Raw genomic sequence first — 26,699 nt, forward strand, 5'->3', positions numbered from 1 at the left:
ATCTCATCTAAGGGGTGACTATTGGAAAGGGGTACCTCAGTAGCATCTTCAGAAGGGGGGCCTCCTGTTCCAGTCCCTAAGGGGCCTAACTGGGAGGCTTTCTTGAGAGCTTTCTGATCTTCATCAGCTTGCAAAAGCTCTCTGAGTTCAGCAGAGGTAGGGTTCTTGGGCTGTTTAAGGCCCCTGATGTTTGCCAACTGCCTAAGCTCATTTTGGTTTAGGGTAGGAAAGATGGATGGTGCCCTCTGGGGGTCACTCTCAACAGAGATGGGTACATTGGACCCCTCTGCCCCAGCCATTGCTCTTAAGTGTGGGTGGAAGTGTTGCAACTACCTACACTTGGGGTTTCCTACTAAACCTATCTAGTAGTTGTAGTCAGGGTGTGCTACTCCCTTTGCTCTACAACAACTAAGTTCAGTAGAAATTAAGTATATCTATCTTGTTTTATATGTACCTACAGGTACCTATGTGATCTTTCAATTGGTAACCAAGAGATTACAATGGTAAAACACAGCAAGCTCAAATCCCACCGCTGCTCACCAATGTGAGAAGTTGGCCTGGTATATGATGTTCACTAGTTAAAGTGACCACCTTGTACCATGCCAAGCAACCCTTATGGTGTGGTTGTAAGTCAACCTTTTCGGACTAGCTGCCCTAGTGGTAGCGTAGGCTAAGCAGTCTTTGAGGCTAAACTCGTTAAAGCGTGTTAAGCAGGCTGTTTTACCAAATGTAACCCCCCTTTATACCAATGAAAGGACACCACACAGATATATATTCAAAATATATATGTATTTATTTCTCAAAGTATCCCCTAGACTCTTTATGAGCACAGGAGCACAAATCGTTAAACAAGACAACGTTATAATATACAGAAGTTGCACTTTATATGGATGGGCCCTGGTGGCCACTCATACCACTATTTTAGTATATGGTTTAAGTACCACGAACAGGAAAGGGAAAAGGCCTAGGGCCTCTAGAATCGCTGGGCCTACAAGGAGCTAACTTCAGTTAGTGACCAGGAGGTCCACGGGTCGCGTGTGCAGTGAGGAAAGTTACACGCGGGCTCCCATAGGTTTTCATTTGGTGCGTAAAAGTTTAAAAGTTACTGCAGAAAGGGTCTTCTGGATGGACTACGAGCCTAAGATTCAAAACATAGACACTAGAGATGTTTCTCTACACTTGGGCACCGGAGTACCAGCTTTACCTCACCCACAGGAAGCGGGTGCATAGGTCTCGAAGTGCGTCGGGTTTCTTCTATCGATTCAATGGAGCCTGATGACAAAGATGCTGCAGGCGGCCGGTCCAGAAGAGATGCGGTGGATCCAAGAGTGGATCGGAGTTGTAGAAGACCTGAAAGCAGAGGGGACAGTGTTCACAGTCACTAGCCAGTGACCGGCGTGGCACCAGGTAGGTACCATGCGATGTCGGGTGCAAACAGGTGAAGAGGTGTAGCTTGTCTCTGCAGCCACGTGGTCCCTGAAGGTCGACGACGTCCAGGAGTCGGTTCACGAGCTGTCCCATGCAGGCTCTCGCTGTCGGCGGTATCGGCGACTCGAAAGAAGCAAACAAGCCTTGGCAAAGGCAGGAGTCGTGGAAAGAGGAAAGCTGATTGTTCTGACCAGCAAGGTCAGAGGGGCTGCTCTTTTGGAGAGCAGCTAGGGCCAGTCTGGAGCAAACAGACCAGCGTCGTTGATTTCAAAATAGGTCGCCAAAATGGCCACTAGCCAACGGGCAGGCGCGTCGAGATGCAAAGTGCAGAGGGGCCCCACGCAGATCGTAGAGATGCTGGAGGGCTCACCTTTGGTGCAGATGCTTCTCGGATGTTGGGCTTCTCAGGACCCAAAGCACAACTTGGAAGGAGCCTCTGTCGTCGCGCTTGCAGCTTATCGTCGGTCTTTCAAGAGGGCTGGCTGCACGTGTCTCGGTGCCTCCACGGGTTTCTTCTTTTCAGGGACTGTGGATCAGGTGGTGAGAGGTCTGGAGGTCTGGAGGTCCAGGTCTTGTCGGGCTCTGGGCTCGGGCTCCGGCAGGAGGCGGCGGCAAAGCAGACGTTGAATAGCTGGTTGGTGCTTGCGTTAGCAAGATGGTCACTCCCTGACCATAGGGGAGATTTCCTTCTGTCCTCTGTGCAGCAGAGCGTCAAAGTTCCCGTCTTCTTCTTTATTTCAAGTTGATTCCAGGATGTCTGAAGTCTTTGGACACAGCTCCTACCTTTAAGCGGATTCTAGGGGCCGGACTACCTGCTAGGTCCCTCCCTAAGGGTGGGACCAGGAAGGGGGGTGGTTACACCCCCAATCCTTTGTCCAGCTCGCCCCAGGTCCGGGGCTGGTGTGCCCCAGGACCGGTTTGAACTGGCATATGCACCGAGGCTCCTTGTGAGCCTCAGGCATGTCTGATTCCTTTCAAGCCCTACCTGACCAATACACAAAATCCTGTCTGGGGTGGTGCACGCACCTCCCCTGGCAGGAAACCCTTTGTCCACACCTCCCAAGCTGGAAGGACTCCCAGCAGCAGGAGGGCAGACTTGTGTCTGTGGTGGCAGCATCCATTTTGTGGAGCTGAGGCTATGTCTGATTTTACCCGGGTTTCAGGTTCTGTACATGTCGTGTCCCTCTAGAAGGGTGGAATGATAACCCCGTCACCAGAATTGGTGAGGGGTTAGTATTCCAATTCGTATGACACCTTACTCGACATGTTTTGATAAAGCCAAACCAAAGATAGCATTTAACCGCGAGGTTCATAATGCACTTGAGTATATGGTATGACGATATCTGGAAACGGTAGAAGGAAGTTGTTCCGACCACTGCAGACAGGCTCAGCTCATGCCAGAGCACCATCTCACATGGAACCAAGCACTCTGCCTTCAGGAATGTCAAGGCCTGCCATAGGAGTGACTTATAGGTTACCAGGTGTCCCATTTAAGGTTAGGTATAGGTATACTACACCTAAGTAAGAGGTGGTTACACCAACTTACCCCAGCTGAGTGATCAGCCAGTTATGTCAAATTGCTAGGCCAGGCCAGGGGTGGCATAATACATGCTTCAGCCCCTGGTAGGCCTTAGATACACCAATGCCCTGGGTACCTAGTGTACACTGGTACAGGGGCTCACAGGGTGATCCAATTCCAATAGGTTATGCACCTAGGGTGCACAGTGTCAATTTAGTAGAGAGAACAGCAGGCTGGGGGTCTGATTAGCAGGCCCACAGCCTCAATATGTCAAAAACCAGTGAAGCGAAAAGCAAAAATTTGGGGTGACCATAGGATAGCAGACCCTACTCCTACAGTGTGTTTACCCAAGAAACGAGGGTTGGGAGCTTCGGCTCGCACCAACCACGTTTTCTCCAAATTGTCAGGCCGTTGGGAGCTTCGGCTCTACCAACGGGACTTGTGCCCAATGACGTTGAATACGGCTCTCAGAACGGGACAGGACACGGGCAGGAAGCACACGCCAGCACCTCTCCTCAGCTCCTTAGAATGTTCCTTCCGCCGCTCAACTCACCAACGGGTCCGTGTACCTCAACCAGGTACTCCTGCAAAGATCAGAATATCCGACGCCGAGTCCCAGTGATCTTCTCCTTAAGTAGTACTCTCGGCGTTGTATAACCATGACTCTTGAGTTGCATAACATGAAAACTAGGCGTTACCCTTGGTGTTATGTAACCAGAACTCTTGAGTTGCATAAGGCAATTGTTGCCGGAGGGCATTCTGGGAGTTGTAGTCCGCTCTCCTCCAAGCGCACCAGGTTCACGGAAGTGGCATCGTGGGAGGGAATCCATGTGCGGGAGGGGATTCCTGACAGTACATCCCCCTCCCATCAGCGCCCCCCATCAGGACCAGCACATGAAGGATATCGACGATGGAACAACGATACCAGACGAGGAGCGTGAACCCCCGCCGCAGGTTCCCATGACTGCTCCTCGGGTCCGTACCCCTTCCATGCCACCAGATACCATAGTTTGCCCCTGCGCCACTTGGAATCCAAGATACCGGCCACCTCGTACTCCACCTCCGAATCCACAGTCACCGACACCGGCGTACGAGGCCTCACCGTGTTCGCGGGTTTCAAGAGGGAAACATGGAACACGGGATGGATCCGCAGGGACTGGGGCAGGCACACTTTCACGTTCACCGGGCTGATGCATCGAAGGATCCTATATGGGCCCATGAAGCGGGGATGGAACACGCTACCTTTCTTGAATCTCATGTGCCGTGTAGAGACCCAGACGTAATCTCCAGGTTTGTAGACCGGTCCAGGCCTTCTCCTCCTATCAGAAAAGGCTTTATACGTGGCTTTAGCCCCCTCCAGGGCAACTCGAGAACTCATCAAGGCCTCCTTGATGCGGGCCACCCTCTTGGCTGTTGTCGGCAATCTGTCTTCCCTGACCGGGTGCTGAAACGGCAAGAACCGGGGATGATGGCCATAGTTACTATAAAAAGGGGAGGCCTTGGTGGAACAATGTGTGGCGTTGTATGCGATTTCCGCGATCCAAAGGAGGTCCACCCACTCATCCTTCCCTTGCTCTACAAAACAACGTAGATATTGTTTTGAGCGACTGGTTCAGGCGCTCCGTCTGGCCGTCAGTCTGCGGGTGATAACTCGTGGACATGGCAGATTTGACGTGTAACGCCGAACACCAAGTTTTCCAGAAGTGCGACGTGAACTGAGACCCCCTGTCCGACACGATCACGTTGGGTAGGCCATGTAGTCTCACTACATTCTTCAATAACAACGATGCCAGCTCTCCTGCTGAAGGTACCTGTTTGCAAGCGAGGAAGTGCCCCATCTTCGTGAGATAGTCCACCACCACCAGTATGGCCGTCTTTCCTTGATCCTTAGGTAGCCCGACAATGAAGTCTAAGGATATGTTTTCCCAGGGTTTGGTCGGTGTAGGAAGGGGTTGGAGGAGTCCTTGCAATCTTCTGTGGTCCGATTTCATGGATGCGCAAACGGTACATGATGAACACCAATTCCGAACGTCTGTTCTCATGGCAGGCCACCAGAACTGCCGTCCTAGGCTCGCTACCGTCTTTTCGACACCCAGATGGCCGGCACAGGGAGACACGTGGCACCAGGTGAAGGCCTGTTTTCGAAGCCTAGGCGTGGGTAACAACATACATCGTCCTTTCACCGGAATCCCGTCCTTCATTTGCCACTCCTAGTGACTGTGAAGCCACCTCCGCCACATGAAGTTATGGGTCTCCTTCTGGACACCCCTGAGGAACATCTGTGGTTGAATCACCCCTATCACAACTCCTGGAGGGATGATGGAATGTTCGGCAACTGGCTGCGGATCCCTGGCGTTCGATTGCCTCGAAAGCGCGTCCGCTTTCCTGTTCTCCGTACCGGGTCGGTATGTGATGTGGAAATTGAAACCGGAGAAAAAGATCATCCACCTCATTTGACGGGGAGACAAATGCCGCGCCGCTGTCAGAAACTGGAGGTTTCTGTGGTCCGTATACACTGTAACCACGTGTCTGGCCCCCATTAACAAATGCCTCCACTCAACAAATGCGTCCTTTATTGCGAGTAGTTCCTTCTCCGCAATATGGTAATTGCAATCCGCGTCGTTGAATTTACGAGACATGTACGCCACAGGATGGAGCAAACCCAACACCTCATTCCTCTGAGATAGAATGGCACCCAGCGCCACATCAGAGGCGTCCGCTTCTACCACATAGGGTAATTCCGGATTCGAGTGAGCTAGCACCGGGGCGTTGCTGAAGGCCTTCTTGAGGGCCATAAATGCTTTTTGTGCTTCCGGTCCCCACACGAACTCCTGAGACTTCCTTAGTAGTTGCGTGATCGGGGCAAGCAAGCCAGAAAACCCCTCAATAAAACGCCTATAAAAGTTGGCGAAGCCTATGAAGCTCTGGACTTCCTTTACTCCTTGGGGCACCGGCCACTCCTCCACCGCTCTGATCTTGCGTTCCGCCATCTCCTGTCCGTTGGGGCTCAGCATCACCCCAAGGAATTCCACTGATGTGACGTGGAAGTCACATTTGCTGAGTTTGCAGTATAGCATGTTTTCCCTCAGTTTTTTGAGAACCGCGGATACGTGCTGTACGTGTTCTTCCTCTGAGTTGGAGTAGATGAGTATGTCGTCTATGTAAACGACCACGTAGATATCCAATACCTCCCAGAACACCTCATTGAGGAAGTATTGGAAGGCGGCAGGGGCATTGCATAGTCCAAACGGCATGACGAGGTACTCAAAGAGCCCGAACCTGGTCTTAAAGGCGGTTTTCCATTCGTCGCCGTCCCTCATGCGCACAAGATGGTATGCCACCTTGAGATCAAACTTTGTGTATATTTGGGCCTTTTTTACCTGTTCCAGGAGAACGCTTATGAGAGGCAGGGGGTACCGGTTTTTTATGGTTATCGCGTTCAAGGCCCTGAAGTCCACGCAGGCCCTCAATTCGCCATTCGCCATTCGCTTTCGGAATGAAAAAGAGAGGCGATGCGGCAGGGGATTTCGACGGCCTGATGAACCCCAGCCCTAGTAACTTATCCAAATATCCCCGTAGATGTACGTTTTCGGGTTCTGTGAGCGCATACAGTCTGCCGCTGGGAACGCTAGCCCCCGGAACCAGGTCGATTTGGCAGTCGAACGGTCTATGTGGAGGGAGCACCTCCGCTCGGATTTCATCGAAGACGTCCCCGAAACTGTGATACACTCTGGGCAGCTTTACGCCCTTTTCTGCTGCCGTGGCGACCGTGTGACCTTCGCCTACCTCACCTTCGTGGGGGTCCTGCCGCATGCCGCACCATTGTTCACAAAACGGGGAAGTCATCTCAATGTGATGCGTAGGCCAATCCACCATTGGGTTATGTTTTTGGAGCCAGGGTAGACCCAATATGACCCCGTACTGCGGGGCTCTGATTATGCTAAAATCGATACGTTCGTTATGCAGTTTTCCGAACCTCACCGGTATTTCTCCTGTGTGCTGTCCGATAGGTCCGGTCACCAGACTTCTCCCATCCACTGCATACACCTCCTCTGGTATCTGTTTGGGAAGGAGAGTGAGACCCAGTCTCCGTGCTTCATTGTAGTCCATGAACATGCCCGTGGCTCCTGATCAATCATGGCTACCACAGGTATCCACTGGTCCTGCACTCCTACGTGTAAGGTAATAAACAAATGTCTTCGCCCTTCTTGATTCGGGCTCAACATGGAAGGGATGTGGGTGTGACTCCAAGATGCCCCTTCCCTAGACCCGGAGTCCCTCAGTTTTCCGCCGGTGCGTCCACCACTGCTGTCACCGTTTTGTTTGCTCGGTATCGTGAGGTTTTTGGCTTGGCTGGACACTCGCGTACATAGTGCCCCTTTTTTCCGCAGTAAAGGCAAAGGTCTTGCTTGCGGCGTGATTCTTTTTCAGTGGCTGTAAGGCTCGCCCTTATAGCTCCTATGTCCATGGGTTCCGTCCTGGTGGAGGAGTTGGTCTCAGGGCCACCCATCGAAACATACGATGGCAGCGCTTTCCCTTTCCTCTTGTGATCGCCCTTTCTTTCGTTCAATCTATGGTCCAGCCGTAGCACCAGGTTGATCAAGCCCTCACATGTCTTGGGTTGGGGGTCGATTTGTGCTACCACATCTTTGAGCTCTTCGCTCAAGCCCTGGTGAAACAGTGCGGTTTGTTTGGCTATGGGCCACTTGGTTTCGGCCACTAGCCTTCGAAAAGCATTAAGGTACTGCACCAGATCATTGTTGCTTTGCCTCAGCTCCAACATCTCTTGATCGGCAGTACACGAGTCTGCCCTTCGATCAAACACCTTCAAGAATTCCTCGTGGAAGGCTCCCCAATCACATAGGATAGGGTCGTCCCTGCTCACCAGTGGGACTGCCCAGTGCGCCGCGTTCCCAGCAAGATACGAGATCAGAAAGGCCACTCTGGCTTGGCTGGTAGGAAAGGCCTTTGGTTTGCAGGACAGATGCAGTGCTACTTGAGTGAGGAATACCTGCACTGTGTTGGGGTCTCTGGTGTACCTCTCTGGTGTTGCCAAAGGAAAGGCTACGGGCATCTATACCACAACCGCAGGAGCTGTGGCCGCGTGAGAGGCACCCTCCTGTAGCGGATCGTTCTGCAGAGCGTCCATTCTAGCCTTAACGTCTGCTGTTTCCTGTCTGGAAGCGGTGAGCTCGATTCGCATCGCGGCTAAGACGGCCATCACATCCTCAATCGTGGCCATGTCGTTCGCCCAACCAGGAGATGGTTATGGAAGAGGTCGGATATTATGTAACGTCCTGGCTTTCTCGGGGTTGGGACAAACAGACGACAGACCAGAGAAATGGAAGTTTAAGGATGATTTAATAAACAGATAAACAACTACAGACAACAAAGAATACCGGTACTGGAATCACCAGTTAAAGTACGATACCCATTCACAGCTCTTCTAACCGTCCTCCGCATGCACACCGGGCCCGGTATGCTCCAACGGAGGGCACAGTGCTAAGCAGTGGCCGACAATGCCACTGGACCGCTGTGAAGGGTAGTTCCAAGGTTGTGGAATCTACGGGGGGGCACGTGGGAGTCACCCGGCCGGGCTCTCTACCACCTGGGAACAGCCGCTCTACCAGTATCCCCCAGAGTACTGCCACAACACAAAGACGCTGGGAACACCTCCTAGTGTGCGTCTCTTGTATCCGGGTTTAAGTGATGATACCCAAGGTGGCGCAGAGAATGGATGGGAGCAGCCGCTCTACCTATCCCAGTTCTCCTACGAGTGTCGATGGCTAAGACGCGGAAACACCTCCTGGATAGCGTCTTAGCTCTAAGCGTGTGTTTACCCAAGGAACGAGGGTTGGGAGCTTCGGCTCGCACCAACCTCGTTTTCTCCAAATTGTCAGGCCGTTGGGAGCTTCGTCTCTACCAACGGGACTTGTGCCCAATGACGTTGAATACGGCTCTCAGAACGGGACAGGAAACGGGCAGGAAGCACACGCCAGCACCTCTCCTCCGCTCCTTAGAATGTTCCTTCCTCCGCTCAACTCACCAACGGGTCCGTGTACCTCAACCAGGTACTCCTGCAAAGATCAGAATATCCGACGCCGAGTCCCAGTGATCTTCTCCTTAAGTAGTACTCTCGGCGTTGTATAACCATGACTCTTGAGTTGCATAACATGAACACTAGGCGTTACCCTTGGTGTTATGTAACCAGAACTCTTGAGTTGCATAAGGCAATTGTTGCCGGAGGGCATTCTGGGAGTTGTAGTCCGCTCTCCTCCAAGCGCACCAGGTTCACGGAAGTGGCATCGTGGGAGGGAATCCACGTGCGGGAGGGGATTCCTGACATGACCAAAAACAAGAAATGATTGGTCCCTAGACTGGTACCGGCTCGTGCTGCATCTATAGGGTAGTGTCTGTCTACACATACAGTGGCCAATACTGAGTACATGTATGCTCCAAGAGGAAACAAAGTCCCAAGCAAAAAATAGGGCCCGACTCAAATGTGGTCCAGACGGGTGAAATGACTGAGAGGGACAGGGGGCCGAATCTGACTCCACATAAATGAGGTGATCCCAGATCCCTATGTGTATTGGATGTCATAAATAGTCCCCAACGTTCAAGGCTGCTCAGGGAGAGAAACCGGTGGCCCGAAGGTGTCTCCTAAGTTATTCAGTGCATTCCAAGGAATGTCATCGTTTAGGCCCTCAATGTGGCTGCAAACCCCATTTATCCAGTTTTGCTCCCTAATGAAGTGTTTTCTGGGTTACGGGCAGTGGCAGTGATATTGGGCTCATCCAGGACTGTCCAGAAAATTCTCAGCCATGTTTTTTTACTCCTTGTAGTGAGTTGTCAGGTGGGTAGTTGTCCTTTGGCATCTGATAGTGGATCTGAGTTCCATTATTCTATCCACAACACCAAACTCCCATAGTTTCGCTATGGCACTGTTCCACCCTCTCATAGGTAAGCCGTATTGGATTCCATCTCATATTACAATGCTCATTCAAACCGCCCACACATTTACCAGAGACGCAGGAACTGTCCCACCGGAAGGCTAACCCTCAATGACTTAGGGTGGAAGCTCTCAAAGAGGAGGAGACTTCCTGTCTGTGGAACACTCTAGTTTGTAGGCGTCCTTCGCTGGGGAAAATCACCAAGTCAAAAAAGGGGAAGCTCCCTGTAGTGATGGTAGATGTTAAATGTAAAGGGGGGTTTCCTGTTGTTCAACCACTCCAAGAAGTCTTGTATGGACTTTGCATTCCTCTCCAAGATCAAAAGGACGTCATCAATGTAGCTCCTCCACAAATTGATGTTTCTCCAGGAACTAGGGGGGGCGAAGACGTATTGGTCTTCATAAGCCGCTACATAGCCCCACAAGACTTGGGACAAAATTGCTCCCCCTGGAAGCCCCATGGGTTTGGAGATGGTATGTGCCCTGGAACGTAAAAAAGTTTACACAGTGCTATCTCTGCCAAGGTGTAAAATGAATGGTCTCTGGGTGTAGAATTCCGAGTCGAGGGTAAAAAGCATCTCCTCCACCACGCGTAGTCTCTCTCTTTGGGGTATGTTCACGTACAGTGACTCTACATCTAAACCCACCAGGAACTCTTTCTCTGGATCAAAAATCAGGTCCTTCAATAGGTGCAGTACATCGGTGGTGTACTTACGGTAGGCTGTGCTGCTTTGTACTAATGTCTTCAGGAAGAAATCAGAATTGTGAGAGGGGTTCCAATAGCCGCCTATGCCCGATACTATGGGTCTTCCTGGCGGAGGTCTTGTGCACCTTGGGAAGGGTGTAGAAGTATGGCGTCACCGGATCTTCTTGGCACAAGAATCTCCCTTCTTTTTCAGTGATCCATCCGTTATTCACCGCTTCCTCTGCCATGGAGGCTATCATTTTTGATGTCCGCAGTGGGATCCTTGTGAAGCAGGCTGTAATTTCTTTCATCTGAAAGGAGCCTCAGGCACTCTGCCTCATAAGTGATCTTCTGAAACACGATGGCTCCCCCTTGTCCTGCTGGTTTTATCACGATATTTTGGTTGTTCCTTAGTTCTTCCAGAGCCTCTTTTTCTTGTCTGGTCGGATTCTTGTAAGGGGAGGTTTCTTGTCCTGCAAGGGTTTCCACTTCATGGATGACTGCTCATTCAAATGTTTCCACTTCAATAGGAAGGGTACCAGTGGGGCATGTGAATTTGGATTTAGGGCGAAAAGTGGTGTCCCCTTTTGGCTCAGTGTTCTCCGACCTGTTTTCAAAGAAGACCCTGAGACTAATGTTGCGGAAGAAACCTGCCAGTTCCTGGTGGATCCTAAACACATCTAGGGTATTCGTCGGAACAAACCCAAGCCCCTTGTTGAGTGCTTCCTTGAGGACCTGTCAGGGCAGTGCTGGTTAGGTTCATTACTAGGGTGTTTACTGCTCGTCCCCGGTGATGGGTCGCTCTCCACGCTCCAGGTCACCCTCTGCTCCGGGTCCTCCCATTGTACACCTGTCGTTCCCTTCTGCTTGCCCATTCCTCTCCCTCGGCCTCTCCCTAAAAAAGGATTCGACATCTGAGAAAACTGTGCTGTCTGGCCTCCCTGTATCACTGGGAATTGATACGTGGGTGGCCACCCAAAGTTTTGACCAGAGAAGTTGGGGTACATAGGGTTAAGCAGGGGTGTGGACCTCCAAAGAAACCCCTTCCTCTACCTCTTCTACTTGGCTTTCTCACATAGACAGAACTAGCACAAGCAGTGGAGAGTGGAGGGGCAGGGTGTTAATCACAGCCTACCATGCCATGATCCACGGGTCCGTTAATGACCTTTTACTCTGATCAGGGAATCCATTATTAAAGTATACATTTGGAATTCCCGTGGTCAGTTTTAAATTTTCTTTGCAGCATTTCTTCTTGATCCCACACTGTTTCTTTATTGTCTTCCCTTCCCCTATTGCTCCATCTCCAGCGTTGGTCTGCGCAGAGGTGTGTTCGCAGCCCTATGATGAAGCATGCGTCCGATTTCTGTGGGTGAGGGCCGTTTTAACACCCCTGTGTTTTTTTCACCCCCTAGATCACAGCGATTTCAAGTGCGAAGCCCCCCTTCTACATATGTGTGTGTGTGTGTGTGTACATGAGTTCGAGTTCTGTACTACAATTAATTTGATACCTTGTGATATTGATATTGAATTTGATACCATGCTTTAGCCAATGGGGCTACTTACTTTTCCCAGCAAAACATTTTAAAAGTGTTTTTATTAAGAAATGTGAAAAATATAGGTCCTAACAAACTATAGCTCCCTGCCATAGGGCTCCATAGGCCTTCCTTAGGGGCAACTTACATATGCGGTTGAGTGATGGCTTTGTCATTCCTTTTTAAATATCTCAGTCGAACTGGCAGTGCAAACACTGCACTTCCTGTCTGTAGTGGCAAGCTGGGAGCCATGTGGACCTTTGTCACGCTCAGTGCTGCAGCCCTGGGTGGACCCTCTGCCCTGCATGCTCTGGGTACCGTGCACTAGGGACGTATAAGTAAGCCAGCATTTATGAATTGGGTATAGCCAATTTGACATACACTATGTAAGGGTATGAGCACTAGCATTAAGGTCTGGTCAGCTGTACTCCGTGCACTCTGAGTCGAAGAACCAGCAGCATGATGTGGGGATGAGCATTAATGAAGGCATTTCCGTACAAATAGACATTTAAAGAGAGAGGGAACGCATTGCTTAAGAGATTCCCATCTAAAAGACCATTGGATAATACAGAGATCTCATGGATGCTGATCTTTCCACTCCCATTCACCGGTCTCATTCTCTGCAATGCATTTTTCAGGCCGCAAATTTCAATTTCTCTCATTACCCTTTGACCCTTTCTGAGCACCATATTGTTCTCCAAACTGCTGGAACCAGTAATAGCTATGTTATGGCTTCATGGGGTATGCTTTGTAATCTACTCAGCAGGGCTAATTATAACAGATACTGTATCCTGATTGGGGGAAGGTACATGAGCTCACTGCTGAGCTAGAAAGCTGACCTTCATATTACTGGTCATATTTTTTCTTCCATGTTTGTTGTCTGTTTTTTTTTTTGCTGCTAAATTTTGAATTAAGAAGTCATAATCATCGCCTCTGATTCTTTAATAGAATCCAAACTTCATTTCACAATAGTGGGGAGAGTTGCATTAATGTGTACACTAAAGACTGTACCGGTCTTTGCGGTGGAGAGGGCCCACCGTACTCTGGGAGCGCGGCCACCGGTGGGGGCTCTTCCACGGCCTATATTGGCGAGAATCTTGAACTATCAGGATCGGGATGTGGCGCTGAGGCAGGCTCGTACGATGGGCACAATCACACACCAGGGCAACCAAGTCACCTTCTACCCGGATTTCACCCCAGGCGGTGCAGGCTGCTAGAAGAGAATTCTTACCGGCAAAGAAGATCCTATTGCAGGCACAGATACCATACTCTCTGCTCTACCCTGCCAAACTCAGTTTCCTATGACGGCTCGGCTCATTTTTTCACGGACACCAAATCAGCCTTGAAATTTGCCAAACATGTGGGTGGCAAGCTGAACAAGAAATGTCCAGGTCCAGCTGTGGCAGAGGAACGGCAGCTAAGTGATAATGACTAAATAATAGACATTTGTATTCTTTATGTAACGTGTGTTCTTTTTTCCCCCTACACAAATGCTCGTAATTCCACAAACTTACTTTCTGTGTATTTAGGTTCCAGAAGTCTATGTTCCGCTTTTCTATGTCACACACAAGTGCATTGAATTTTCTTATTGTTCTAATAATTGGTAATGGTTCATAACGCCATAGATTATAGATATCAGCTGCGCTCACACCTTATGCCTTTTTAACCTAGCGGGGTGAGACGGTTAAAGTGGGATAGATGATCGTAACCACATGATGAGAGATGGTTAAAGTGAATGTCGCCTTAAGACCACATGCTTTGTTTGGATAGATGCAGTATCTCGGCCACCCTGCTACGGTGGGGAAGTATGCCGGTACTCATACGTCCCCATGGAAAGTTTCCCTGAAACATTCAGTTTCGAGTTTTTTTTTGGGGGGGGGGGAATTGCTTCAACCTGATTGGGGGGTTGATGTGGGTGGGGGGTGGTTGTTTTTGGTGTGTTTGTTGGTGTGTGGCTGTCGATTGCTAGGACTGATTCAGGACGCAAAGACAGAACTATTTGTCTGATGGGGGGGGGGTGATGCACATGCACCTTTGCTGACGATCACAAGACTACGGTAAATTGTTTAACATGGAACATTAGAGACCTTAATGACAGTAAGAAGTCAAGGTTGGTCCATGCGTATCTCGCACTCCACAATGTCGACATATGCTTATTGCAGGAGACTCATCTCCGATCCCAGCACTCGACAAAACTCACATAGGCGTTGGGGCTCTTCATATGTGTCAGTATACTCTAATTTCTCTAGGGGAGTAGCTGTGCTGGTGCGGCGAGGCATAGATTGGAGGGAAAGAGACTTATGCTGACCCTGATGGCCGTTATGTCATACTCCTGGGCTATTTGGGGGGAACTTTACTGACAGTTGTAGCACTATATGGCCCCCAACACTGACTCCCTGGGGTCTTTCAGGACGTCTGGGCTAAAGTTAGGGCCACGGTCTGTACCACGTCCATCTGAGGTGGAATCTTCAATGCCATTATTCACGATGACGTAGACAGGCAAGGCACAGCTAGGACACATCACCCTGTGGCTAGCAGGGTATTAAATGCCCTGTTGGACGAAGGTGATATGGTGGACATATGGAGGCTTTGCAACCCACTGACTAAAGAGGGCACATGCTTCTCAGAACACCATTGTGCCTGGTCTAGGTTGGACAATTGGTTGATGTTGAAAGATGTGGCCAGCTGGGTGGAGGACGTTAAGCATCTGTCGAACTCTATCGGACCACTCACCATGCCTGCTGACCCTCTCCCTGCCCAACACTACAAGGAAGGCATTTTCTTGGAGGCTGCCCCCACAGGCGCTTTTAGATGAGGCATTCAAAGAACAAATATGCACTGAAATTATGGACTACTTCACACTTAACACGGGGTCCGTCGACACGGAGGCCTCACTATGGGAAGCGTTTAAAGCGGTCATTAGGGGTCAATGTATCTCGACAGGCGGGCGTCCTCAAGGCCATTAGAACAACTTTGTGCAGTATTGAGACACAAATTAAAGATTTGGAGGCGCGCATACAAGTGGATGGGGAAGCCGCCCTTTTGGCTGAGTTGAAGGTCAAGCTGCTGGAATATGAAGAGGAAGCACAAAGGAAGGTAAAGTTTCTGGGGAAATATGCAGAGGCCCGGAGGTACGAAGAAGGAGACAGACCGGGGAGAACACTGGCTGATATGCTTCGTGCCTCCCGCTCTGCAGCTTTTGTCCCGGAAATCATAAGTCCAGAGGGTGACGTTGTCAGGGGCTCCTCAGATTTCACATGAGTTTTCATTATTTTATGCAAATCTCTACACAGCCACAAAAACTGCTTGTCCGGAGGGTATGCAGGAATTCCTGGATTCAGTGGTGCTGGTGTGGTTTAATGATAGACACAGAGAATATATGCACCTACTGTTCTCAGTGGACGATGTTAAAGATGTTATTAATAGCCTGCCTTTGGATAAGGCCCCCGGTTCAGATGGTCTGACGACCGCATTTTACAAAACATACGTTGAACTGGCGCCCAAACTCCTTGCTGTGGATGGGGAGGCGCATGAAACGGGTATTCTGCCTCAGTCAATGCGTGAAGCTATCATTATCCCCTTACTCAAGCCAGGCAAGCCAGAAACCGAATTAGACTCATATAGACCACTGTCACGTATTAATTTAGACGTTAAAATCTTGGCAAAACTGATAGCGAATAGGCTGCAACCTTTTCTTCCAATGATGGCGCTACTGGCTCAATCGGGTTTCATACCTGGCAGATCCACATCTCACAACCTTAGGACGGTGTTTTCAGTCTTACATTATCTGTACCCTGCAGCGGTGGTATTCCTGGATGCTACAAAGGTATTCGACTCGCTTGAATGGCCATACCTCTTCCGAATTTTTGCACAAATGGGCATTGGCCCCCTGTTCATTAAATGGATACAATTGCTATACACTGAGCCATTGGCTAGGGTGCGAGTGAATGGTATGATCTCCGCCCCGTTCCATATAACACGAGGCACTAGGCAGGGATGCCCGTTGTCCCCTTTACTATTTGCTATTGCGATGGAGCCATTGGCAGCTCGCATCAGGCAACACCATACCGACAAAGGCATAGGATTTGGAGCTAGGAGTCTTTTGATTTAGCTGTATGCCAATGATATTACGTTGTATATTCTGCTTCCAATCTGGATGTAGTGCTAAGGGAACTCATCAAATTTGGGGGTCTCTCGGGAGTAAACATTAACTGGTCTAAATCTGTGATATTTCCACTCACCGACAATACTAAGGCAGTTACCTCGGAGGTACCGTTGCAATGGGTAACTGATACTGTGAAATACTTAGGAATTTGGATAAGCACAAATTTACAAGACTTATGGAATTTAAATTATGGTAAAGCCATTGCCTGGCTGGAGGACAAGGTGAACCTGTGGACTAAACTTAAACTTGGCCTCAAGGGTCTTGTGACCACAGTGACTGTCACTGTCACTCTTGGATGCTGAGACCCCAATGTCAAAATTTCCAGGCGTAAGGACCTCCTCCTGACAAATTTCTAGAACTTGATACTCCTCCTCACCGACCACCACAAACTCCCCAAGTTCCCATGGCAAATCATTTTTACGGTGGGGCAATATTATTAAACGGTGTTTAGCAAATTAAAGGTTTGTGGGTGACTGTGGTTCGGAGTCACAGGCTTACTACAGAGTTCAAACAAAAAGGCTCCAAAAAACAATGCTCAAAAATACATAGTACTTTTCCTAAACAAAACATAATTTGACAAAACTTGATCACACATTTCTGAACTAATGTGATGGGTTTGCCTGTTTTTCTCCAGAGAGATGGTCAGTCTATGGATGTATTTTTGCTACTGCCATCCTCTGGTTGTGTTCCACCTCAAGTTTTGAACGGCACTTCGTCTTTTAATACTGGCAATGCTGAGAACCCAATCTTGCATAAATATGATGTACTAAAAGGCAGAATAGTCTTGACTGAAATTTTTGACAAACATGAATGTCCTTCAGACATTTTTAGCCGAAAATTCCCCCAATGAGATTTTGCTGAATTGCATCTGGAGAACGCGATCTCTCTGGACCTCAATTAGGTCTCCCTGAAGGTGCAGTGGGAGATGAGTACCTGCATCCACTAGAAACGTTTGGAAGACCCAGTCATGATCAATGTCCTCAGGAAAGTACTTTTCTAAACAGTCCCTGAGAGAAGTCAAGTGATTTCTTATGCAGCACTTTCAAGTTCATATCCTGTGTCCTCAACAGCTTCTGATGAACATGGGAATGCCTCCATCAGGCCACATTGGATTGGTCTTTTCCACAACTGTTATGTTATGTTATGTTACTGGGTCTTGTAAAGCGCCTGGTTACACTAAAGCAGTGTGTCCCCGCGCTGCGGTGGGGTAGCAAGAGCAGATACTGAGGTCTATGTGTGGGGGAACAGGAGAGTCTTAAGCTTCTTCCTAAAGATACCTTCAACTGGTTCCAGTCGGAGGCACGCCGGTAGTTTATTCCAGGATTGGGCCACCAGAAGTCGAAAAGAGCGGCCTCCCATCCTGGCTCTTTTTATCATGGGAACACAGACTAGACCCAGTCCCTCTGATCGGAGGCGACGGGTGGGGGTGTAGGGAGTGAGAAGCTTACGCAGGTAGGCAGGAGCGGTCCCCTGCATAATGCGGTAGCATACACAAAGTGCTTTAAAGCGTGTTCGTTCCCGGATAGGGAGCCAGTGAAGGGAGGCAAGAGCCGGCTTAGAGGGAGCTCTCCTAGGGCGCTTCAGGACTAGACGGGCCTCTGCGTTCTGAACGCATTGGAGTCTCTGCAAGCACTTTTCTGTAGCCCCCAGAAGGAGAACATTCCCATAATCAAGACGGGAAGTTACAAGTGCGTGGATCATGGTCTTCCTGGCCGCAGTGGGAAGAATGTCGAGGGTTTTCCTGAGCCTTTTAAGAACTCCATAACGTGCCAGCAACCCGTCTGGTGTGATAGTCAAACGAGAGGTGGGTGTCAGTCCAAACTCCGAGGTTTTTTGCCTGGGCACACGGTATAGGAGTAGGGCCCAAATCTTGTGGCCACCACGCAGACGACCAGACAGAAGAGGCTTTCCCCACAATCAGCACTTCGGTCTTGTTGCCGTTGAGTTTTAAACAATTAGTATCCATCCAGGCTGCAAGTTCTTGGAGGCACGCCACCAGGTTGGGAGCTGCCAATTGTTGGTCTTGAGTCAGGGACACAACCAGCTGGGTGTCATTGGCATAGGACACCGCTCCGACCCCAAAACCTTCAGCAATCTCAGCCAAGGGAGCTGCGTACAGATTAAACAGGGTGGGGCTTAGGATTGAGCCCTGAGGGACTCCCTGCTGCAGTGCCATCACTTTAGAATAGAAATTCCCCTGCCTCACCTGGAAGCTGCGATTGTTCAAAAACGAAGTGAGCCAGCCCAAGGCCTTCCCGGATGCACCTCCCCTCTTCAGACGATCAATCAGTATCTTATGGGCCACAGTGTCAAAGGCCGCGCTGAGGTCGAGCAGAATCAGGGCAACAGTCTGACCCGCGTCCACAAATTGCCGGATGGTCTCAGTGGCCAGGAGGAGGGCGGACTCTGTCGAATGACATGAGCGGAAGCCCGACTGGGTGGGATGAAGAAGATGGAATTTCTCAATGTGTGCCGTGAGCTGCTGGTTGACCACTTTCTCTGCAATCTTGGCAAAGTAGGGAAGAAGAGAGATGGGTCGTAGGTTCTCGAGGCGCTCAAGGCCTAATTGCGTTTTTTTCGGGAGGGGGAGAACAACTGCCTCCTTCCAGCAGTTAGGAACGGTGCTGGTCTCAAATGAGATCTCCAAGAGATACCTGATGAAGGGTTCCAGAGCTTCTAAGCATCCCTCAAGTTTTTTCGGGGAGGCCAAGTCTTTGGGAGAGCCTGATTTTACACTCCGACAGATTTTGATCAAAATTTCAGGGGAAGGAATTAAGAAATTCTCAAGCCTTTCCTCCTGTGCTACAATTATATGGCGAGATGTAGCCCATCTGTCTTGGTCAGCTAGAGTCACAGCAGGGAAGGAGGATGTTAGACCTGGCACCTTGGCGTGAGTCTCCCTTCCACTTTTTGCTGATGTGCCTCATTGTGTTTTGTTGGTGTTAGCTGCTCAGAGCACTGTGACACTGCTGATCAGTGCCACAGTGCAAGTGCTCCCTTTTAAAAATGTATACATTGATTGGTGTCCATGATTGGTTCATTTGGTTTACTGTCAGCCCCTAGTAAAGTGCACCAGGAGTGCCAGGGCTTGTAAATACAAATGCTGCTGGTGGGCTTGCAGCACTGGTTGTGCCACCCACAGAAGCGGCCTAGTAAAATGTGTCTAGGATCTGCCACTGCAGAACCTGCGCGCAGTCTGGTACTGTCGCGCTGACTGCGCAAGTGCACCCACTTGCCAGTCCCTAAACCTTCCCTTAACTACATATTAGTCACCCCTCTGGTAGGCCCAAGGGCAGGGTGCATTGTAGGCATAAGGTAGGACATGCCCTGATGTGTGTGGCATGTCTTAATAGTGAATTACAGCCATTTTCGTTTTTCACTATTGAAGGCTACCTGCTCTCCATAGGCCAGAATGGGCTGCTGGAATTACTACACCCTGTAATCCCAGTGGACTCATAGAGCATGGTAGAAAGTCATGTTTAGTATGCCTGAACTCAGAATAATAAAATACTTCTTTTAGTAAAGTTTATTTTAATATCCTGTGTTTGTAAATACTACTTTTAGAAAGTTAGTATTTACTGATCTGGCCATTCAGTCCGCCTCTGCGCTGTGTGTGTGTGTGTTCTGCCTAGCAACAGTAAGGAGCAGGGCTGGGGAATTCCAGGAGACAGGTTGGCTGCCAGGTGGTGGGTAGGGAGATTACACTAGGATGGGTGGGAGGAGTACACCCTGACTCTTGAATAGACCTGTGCTCTGCCAGCACAAAACCGGCGCCGCCCCCTGTGGAGCGGCTGATGTCTCTGCCCTGCTGCTGAAAGGAAAGTGCAGAGTCACCACAACAAAGTGCTCCAAAAACTGGACTGAGCCAGGCCCAGGCCCCCTGGCGCTAAAGAACAAAAGAATTGGTGTATAAAAGTAGGAGCCTGGCTCCTAAGAAATCAGATCCTGTTTGCGCCAAGAAGAAACGCTGCCTGAAGGAGAAGGACCTGGAGAAGCTGAAGGAGGAATACTGTCTCTCTGCCTGAGAGACTGGCCTGCAGTGGGTGCCTGTCTGCTGGAAGGAGAAAGAAAGCCTGAAGAAAAAGACTTGAACTCCACTTGTGCCTTTGCAAACACTCTCCAAGGGCTTGCGTGTGAACTTGCCCCCTGATCTGCGCCCCAGGAACAGTGGGCGCTACTTTCCCAGAAGAAGAGGAGCTGCTGGAGGTGGCCTTGAACGCTGGCCCCCGAGTACCTGTGTGCCCCCCCTCTATCTGAGCACCGCGACTGCCGCCCACCGGGGCTGCTGTGAGCACCGTAAAGGCCTGACTGGCCCAAGCCCAGCAAGCAACTGCCCCCCGAGCCGTAGCTCGCACAGCGAAGAAGAAACTGACCAGGCTCCAAGCGCCGAGCCTCTGCGACCCCCGGGTGTGGAGGCCCCTGTGAGGACCTGCGACGCACAGAGCAACTCCTGAACTCAGCCGACAGCGCGACGCGCTGACAAAGTGCCTCCGAGGCTGCCCTCGACTTCTGACCCCGTGGGTAGGTGTGTCGCCGCGGAAGAGTGCCCCCACGAAGCATCCAGGTCCACGGAGGAGCCGGGACCCAGACGCGACGTGGGACACTCGTGTGCAACCACTGCAGACCGCAGCGAACATTTGCCCCCAATGAACAGAGTATTTCGCGCCCTATGCGTGCTTGACGCGCAGCCTACTGCCAGCCCAGTATCGGAAGCGGGTCTGCTCTCACCTTGAGCTTCGCCGCCCTGAACTGCCCAGTGAGGCCGTTCGCCTCTCACCTGCCTGCTGGTGCTCCTAGTGAACCGGCTCAGCCTCACAAAGTCACCCGGGAAGGAAGGGTCGATCACCCTGCACGGACCGTGCCTTCCGTGAAGCCCGCAGCAGCGCTCACGCGAGTAGCGTGAGCTTTGGCCTGCGTACGTTCGACGCGCCCTCTCCAGAGTACGGCCCGTGTGGTTCAAGGCCGGTAGTTGTGCGTCTCACGCGAGAAGCGTGGGAAACGGCACGGCGGCTGAAAAATAGCGGTAAGAAGCAGCTGAAAGCACTACAAAGCGTAGGAATACTCTAAAGACTTCCTTTGAAACCCAAGTGTGGCCTTTTAAGATCTATGGACTGCCCTTAAGCCTACAAAAGTAACTGGAACATAATATTGCCAAGTGAACTGTATTTATGCAACCTGCCTGAAAGAAGACCTTTTATATAAAGAATCATATTTTTGATAAATACAGCCTTGTATCTTTGTGTGGTGGGGAGGTGATTGTTGTGTGGGACAATTTGAACGCTTAACCTAGATGCCCTCTGGAAATTTAGCCTGACTGCTCGCGCCACGTTACCTAGAGGGTGAGCAGGGGTTATTTTTAAAGAGGTGATCCTTTGCCCTGACTTGGAGGAAAGGGTCCCTGCTTGTCGCAAGTGCATACCTGCGCCAAACAGAGACCCCGGATTCTAACAGAGGAGTATATTGTTATTACTTTCTCAGAGAAGAATTCCGCTATTTGGTTACAGCGGTCGGCTGAACCTACGACTGGCGGTGCTATAGAGTCTATAGAGGAAATCTCTCTATAGACCTTGAATAATTCTCCGGTGGAATTTTCCGCAGATCTGATTCTTTCTTGGTAATATTCAGCCTTGATTTTCCTGATAAGCCTATGATAGGCTTTTAGCGATGTTCTGTATTCATTTCTCCCTTGCATAGAGAAGTTCTTCCTCCATACTCGTTCCATGCGTTTACACTCAGCTTTAGCAATTTTCAGGACATTATTGAACCAAGGGGCAGATATTTTGGTTCTGGCTGGTGTTTTACATGCCCAGGGGGCAGTTATATTAAGAGCTTCTTCTATCCTCTTGTCCAATTCAAGACAGGCATTATCGGCATCCTTACCCCCGGGCGGGCCCCCCTTTAGAAGGGCACTCTTAAACCTGCCTGGGGAAAAGCCAGCCCATTTCCGACAGACTATACCCTCGTGTGAGTATTCTATCACCTTCGGGATGGAGGTCCGGAGCATGAAAGGGACTAGATAATGGTCCGTCCAGATCATAGGCAGGGGGGTGCTCACCATCACCTCCTCCCAGTTGGTAAAAATAGGGTCAAGCAGATGGCCCTTCTGATGGGTGGGGCCTGTGACATTAAGTTGAAATTGTAGTGTCACTAATTCTTGGTGCAAAGCTTGTGCCATTGTGCAGCTGGCGTCCTCAAAATGTAAATTGAGATCGCCCAGCAGAATGAACTTGTTATAGCGAAGCGCAGGTAGGGTGAGGTAGTCAACCAAGCTAGAAACAAACCTGGATGAGTACCCCGGAGGCCTATATGCCAGGAGGCCTTTAATAGTACACTTGTCATCAATCATGATCGTAAACAGACCGGCCTCGCAGTCAGTAATGGTAATATGCTCAAGCTTGCACTGAATGTCGTGTTTAAAGATTATAGCGACGCCACCTCCCCTACCGGAGTCCCTGTCAATATGGTTGATAGAGTACCCTACTGGCAATGTTTCGAGGAGTTCAGGAGCAGAATCCTCGTCCAGCCAGGTTTCGGTGAGGAACATAATGTCGACCTTATTGTCAATCAGGAGGTCGTGGATCTCTAATCTATGCTTCTTAAGAGAGCGGCAGTTAAGAAGACCGCAGGTTAGAGTGGGCGGGCCCGTCTTTATTTCAGGCATGGTATTAAATTTAAAGGGACAATGATTACAGGCTCTAGTTAGGCCATTAGCGTACATAGAATGAGTGCAAGTATCAGCAGTTTGGGGGCGAAGAGCAAAGAGGCTGTGACTGGTGTAGTACAATTCCCTGTTAAAACTACCAGGGGACTGGCCCCGGGCCCCGTACGGCCGCGGACGGGCGCAGACGGGCTTGCCTTTGGCGCGCCGGCCCGCTGCGCGCGTCCGCTGCGCGGGCGCCGGAGCATGCGCATTAAGGCTTCCTCAGAGGCCGACTGTCACCCGGAAGTGTCTTGTCCTGACCTTCTCCGCCCTCCGCGCAACGGTACTAGTTACCGCGTCGGACCAGGGCAGGAAGGAGGAATAAGGAACAAGGCACAAGAAACCCCAGGTGAGCTGCCAACAGTTTAAAAGTTTAATAGTTCTTTTAAAAATACAGTATTACAGTTTACAAGTTAAAATTAATGGACTCTTAATAAAAGCAAAGGCTCAGCTCACACTCCCAGCGTAATTCACCGTGTATCTGCCAAGCGGCTCAGGGTACTGCCACTGCCCTGTTCACTCCAGCTTCTTCTTGAAAGCAGATATTTTTTTTGCACATTATGAAAGATGTACTTTAAGCTCCTTGCAAAGACAAATTCAAGGAATTTAATTTATTTAAGATGTCTGTTCTGATTTGTATGTATCCAAATATAGAAGGAATTGCTGTAATTCATTTCTCAATTCAAAAATACCATCCAGAACCTTCCCTCTGGATAACCATCGGACTTTTGTATGGAAAAGAAAAAATTATGTTCAGCTCCCAATTCTGCACACACAATTGCAAACAGACCTCTAGTGGGGTGAGCCTTTATGAAATTAACAAATTTTCACAGCACAATCCAACACATCCCCAAGTTCTCTATCCATGTTTCAGACTGCAAGGGCTTCCCGGCGTATCATACAGTGGTTCCATAGAATACGAGGAGCCACTTTTAACACTACATGGAAGGAGCACCATCCGTAGAGATCCCAACCTAGTTGTCCCATTTTAAGCCATTGGAGCACAGGAAGTCATTGAATGTCAAACAGGGTTGATGCTGTTGCTTGTCCCTTGATTGGTTTACAGAATAACAAATCTTCCAATATTAGTTTTGTGGCAGTATCTGACATAAGCAATTAAATGAGCTTCCTTAGCTAAGTCAGTCGCTTCATCCAATTGCAAAGCAAACCAACTCGATTTCAAGTGTGCAAGAAGTAGTCTGTGGATATCCTCTGACATGTCGGATTCGGTGGCAAATTGTTGTGTCGGAGAGTGATACCATTTTCAACTTCTCTGCCGCTTTTTCACCAAGCATTGTCTTGGCCACATCAAGCATTGCTGGAAAAATCTTTTTCCCCATCTGTAAAAGACTTTTTTTGTTTTTGGCAATGTGGTACGCCACTTTGTAAGATGCTTTCAAGGCATTTGTTGATGTGAAGACCACGTTTTTCACAGTCTCTTTTTGGTGGATGATGTCTTCCAGCTTTCTGGCAAAATAATCTGTATTCTTTCCTACCTGCGACACATGTTTAGTTTCCATGTGGTGCTTTCATTGGTTTGGTTGCAGACTCTCGTTAACCAAGGTCATGCCACAAACCTCACACTGGCTTTATTTCACCATTTCTGGTGATATAGGTGAATCCAAGGTCCAGGTAGGAGGCATCATACTTCCTAATTTTTACAGCTCTTTTCACATCTGTTTCGGCCTTTTGTTTGAGTGACCTACCATCTTTTGGCAGCAGGAAACGAGCCATGTCAAATGTGTTTGACCTATGATACAAAATTCCAAAGTCCAATATCAATGATTACCACAGACTTGCTGCTGCATGCAGTTTGGTAGTCATTTTTTAGGAAAAATCTTTGCAATTTCACAAGAAACATAAAAAATCTTATCCTATCTAAAATGCGAACATCAGGTTCCTTCCACATGCTTAAAACAGAAATGGCAGCTGGTCCTGGCTTCCATTACGTGAGCTGGCGTTGTGGGACATTACCAAGGTTCCCTTTCCCCTGAGTGCACACACATTGATAGCAATAGGTGACATGGGTGGACAACATGTTTAAAATCCACCGCCGACTTGTTAATGAGATAACAAATCTGCCGTTTGTGCCCAAGTTGATTATTGTAGTGCTCTCTATATAGGCTAGTCCAACTCCTGATCTCCTGACACTTTCAAGAAAGGTAAAAGGACTACAAGGTTGTTGTCCGTGTCATAATTGATCTCAGAAGGAAGACCACTGAGATCCAGTAAAAGAAAGCCTTGTGGTGCTGACTTAGAAACCCTGCCAGACAAGTGTAGGCTGTTGTGGCAGACTCTATTCACTTTCTTGTCTTTGCTCTTATATTCTATCTCCTTCCTTGCATTTAAACTCTTTCACATCTTTCTTTCTCTTGAAGGAATGAATGTTTATACATGCATTCTGCCATTTTGTTAGACCTTCTGGTTCATCCCATTTGCCCCAAAATCACTTAAAATGCATTGGACTGTAAGACCACAGGGGGCTCTATGTTTTTGTTTTGCTTTTGCCAGCAGCACACTAGGGTCTGCTGAAGTGGGGATGTACCAAGAGGCCACTCACACACATAACAAGATGACTTATGTGCAGCACAGTTTACATTCAGTGGTCATGAAGACTTCGCTGCTGTATTCTGATGAGGATTATCTAGCAATCACAAAAAGCCCACTCAGAGTATGCACTCTCTCCCTCCCTGGAAATCCCCATTTCCTTGACAGGTTGGTGTCTGACCTTCCTCTCCTTCGGGACAGCCTGAGATGAAAGCTTGCAAAACTTATCTCCACCCTTGTTAGGTACCTACTATGCAAACTAGAGACCCCCAAATCTGTGACAAATAGGGACCCTTGTGTCTAGTAAGGGGCTACACTCCTAAAGTAACCCTGCTCACCCCCTTGGTTGCTTGGCATGAGCAGGCAGGTTTATCTCGGAGGCAGTGTGTAAAGCATTTGTGAACACATACAGTAATACAGTGACAACACTACAAATGGACACCACAAAGGTTGTATTATAAAAATAGGTATTTTTATATAGACTTAGACTTAACACAAGACCAAACAACACAAATCTACAATACTCTACTCAAAAATAGTCTCTCAAATATTATAAAATAGCTCAGTTCTCTCAAGTTGTAAATGCAACACTTTACTCTCCATGTACCTTAGATGTGTAGCGCAAAGAAAACAAAAGGGTTGCAGGGAAGGTGATGTGTCTGTTATTTACACGCTGGGGAGTGGATGCGTCGGTTCCTTACTGCTGCGCAGGGGAGTTGATGCTCGCTTCCTTACTGTGTGGGGAGTTGATGCGTTGGCTTATTACTGCTCTCCGGTGCGATGCGACAGCTGGCACCTCGATGCGATACTCTTCTCCGGTGCGATGCAACAAAATGGCGTCTTGGTTGCGATGCAACAACGTTGGTGTGATGTGTGCGCGCCCGCCGGCCGTGCGGCAACTCGATTACCTATTGGAGTTGAGACAGGCCCTGCGACGCCTTTCTCCGGTGATGCGACGATGACCTCTGTGGCAGCGTCCTGCTTCTCTGGTGATGTGCCGCGCTTCGGTCGATGCGATGATGACAGCGGTGGCTCGCTTCCTCGGCGATGCGATGACAGCGGGTGCGGCGGTGACATGCTTCTCATCGTTGCGTCGCGCTTCCAGCTCCCAGCGACAAGCAGTCTCTCAGAAGGAACAGCACAACAGCAGGCACTTCAATTCCCGGCAAGGGAA

Source organism: Triturus cristatus, chromosome 6 (genome assembly GCF_964204655.1).
Source record: "Triturus cristatus chromosome 6, aTriCri1.1, whole genome shotgun sequence".
NCBI classification, from domain to species: Eukaryota; Metazoa; Chordata; class Amphibia; order Caudata; family Salamandridae; genus Triturus; species Triturus cristatus.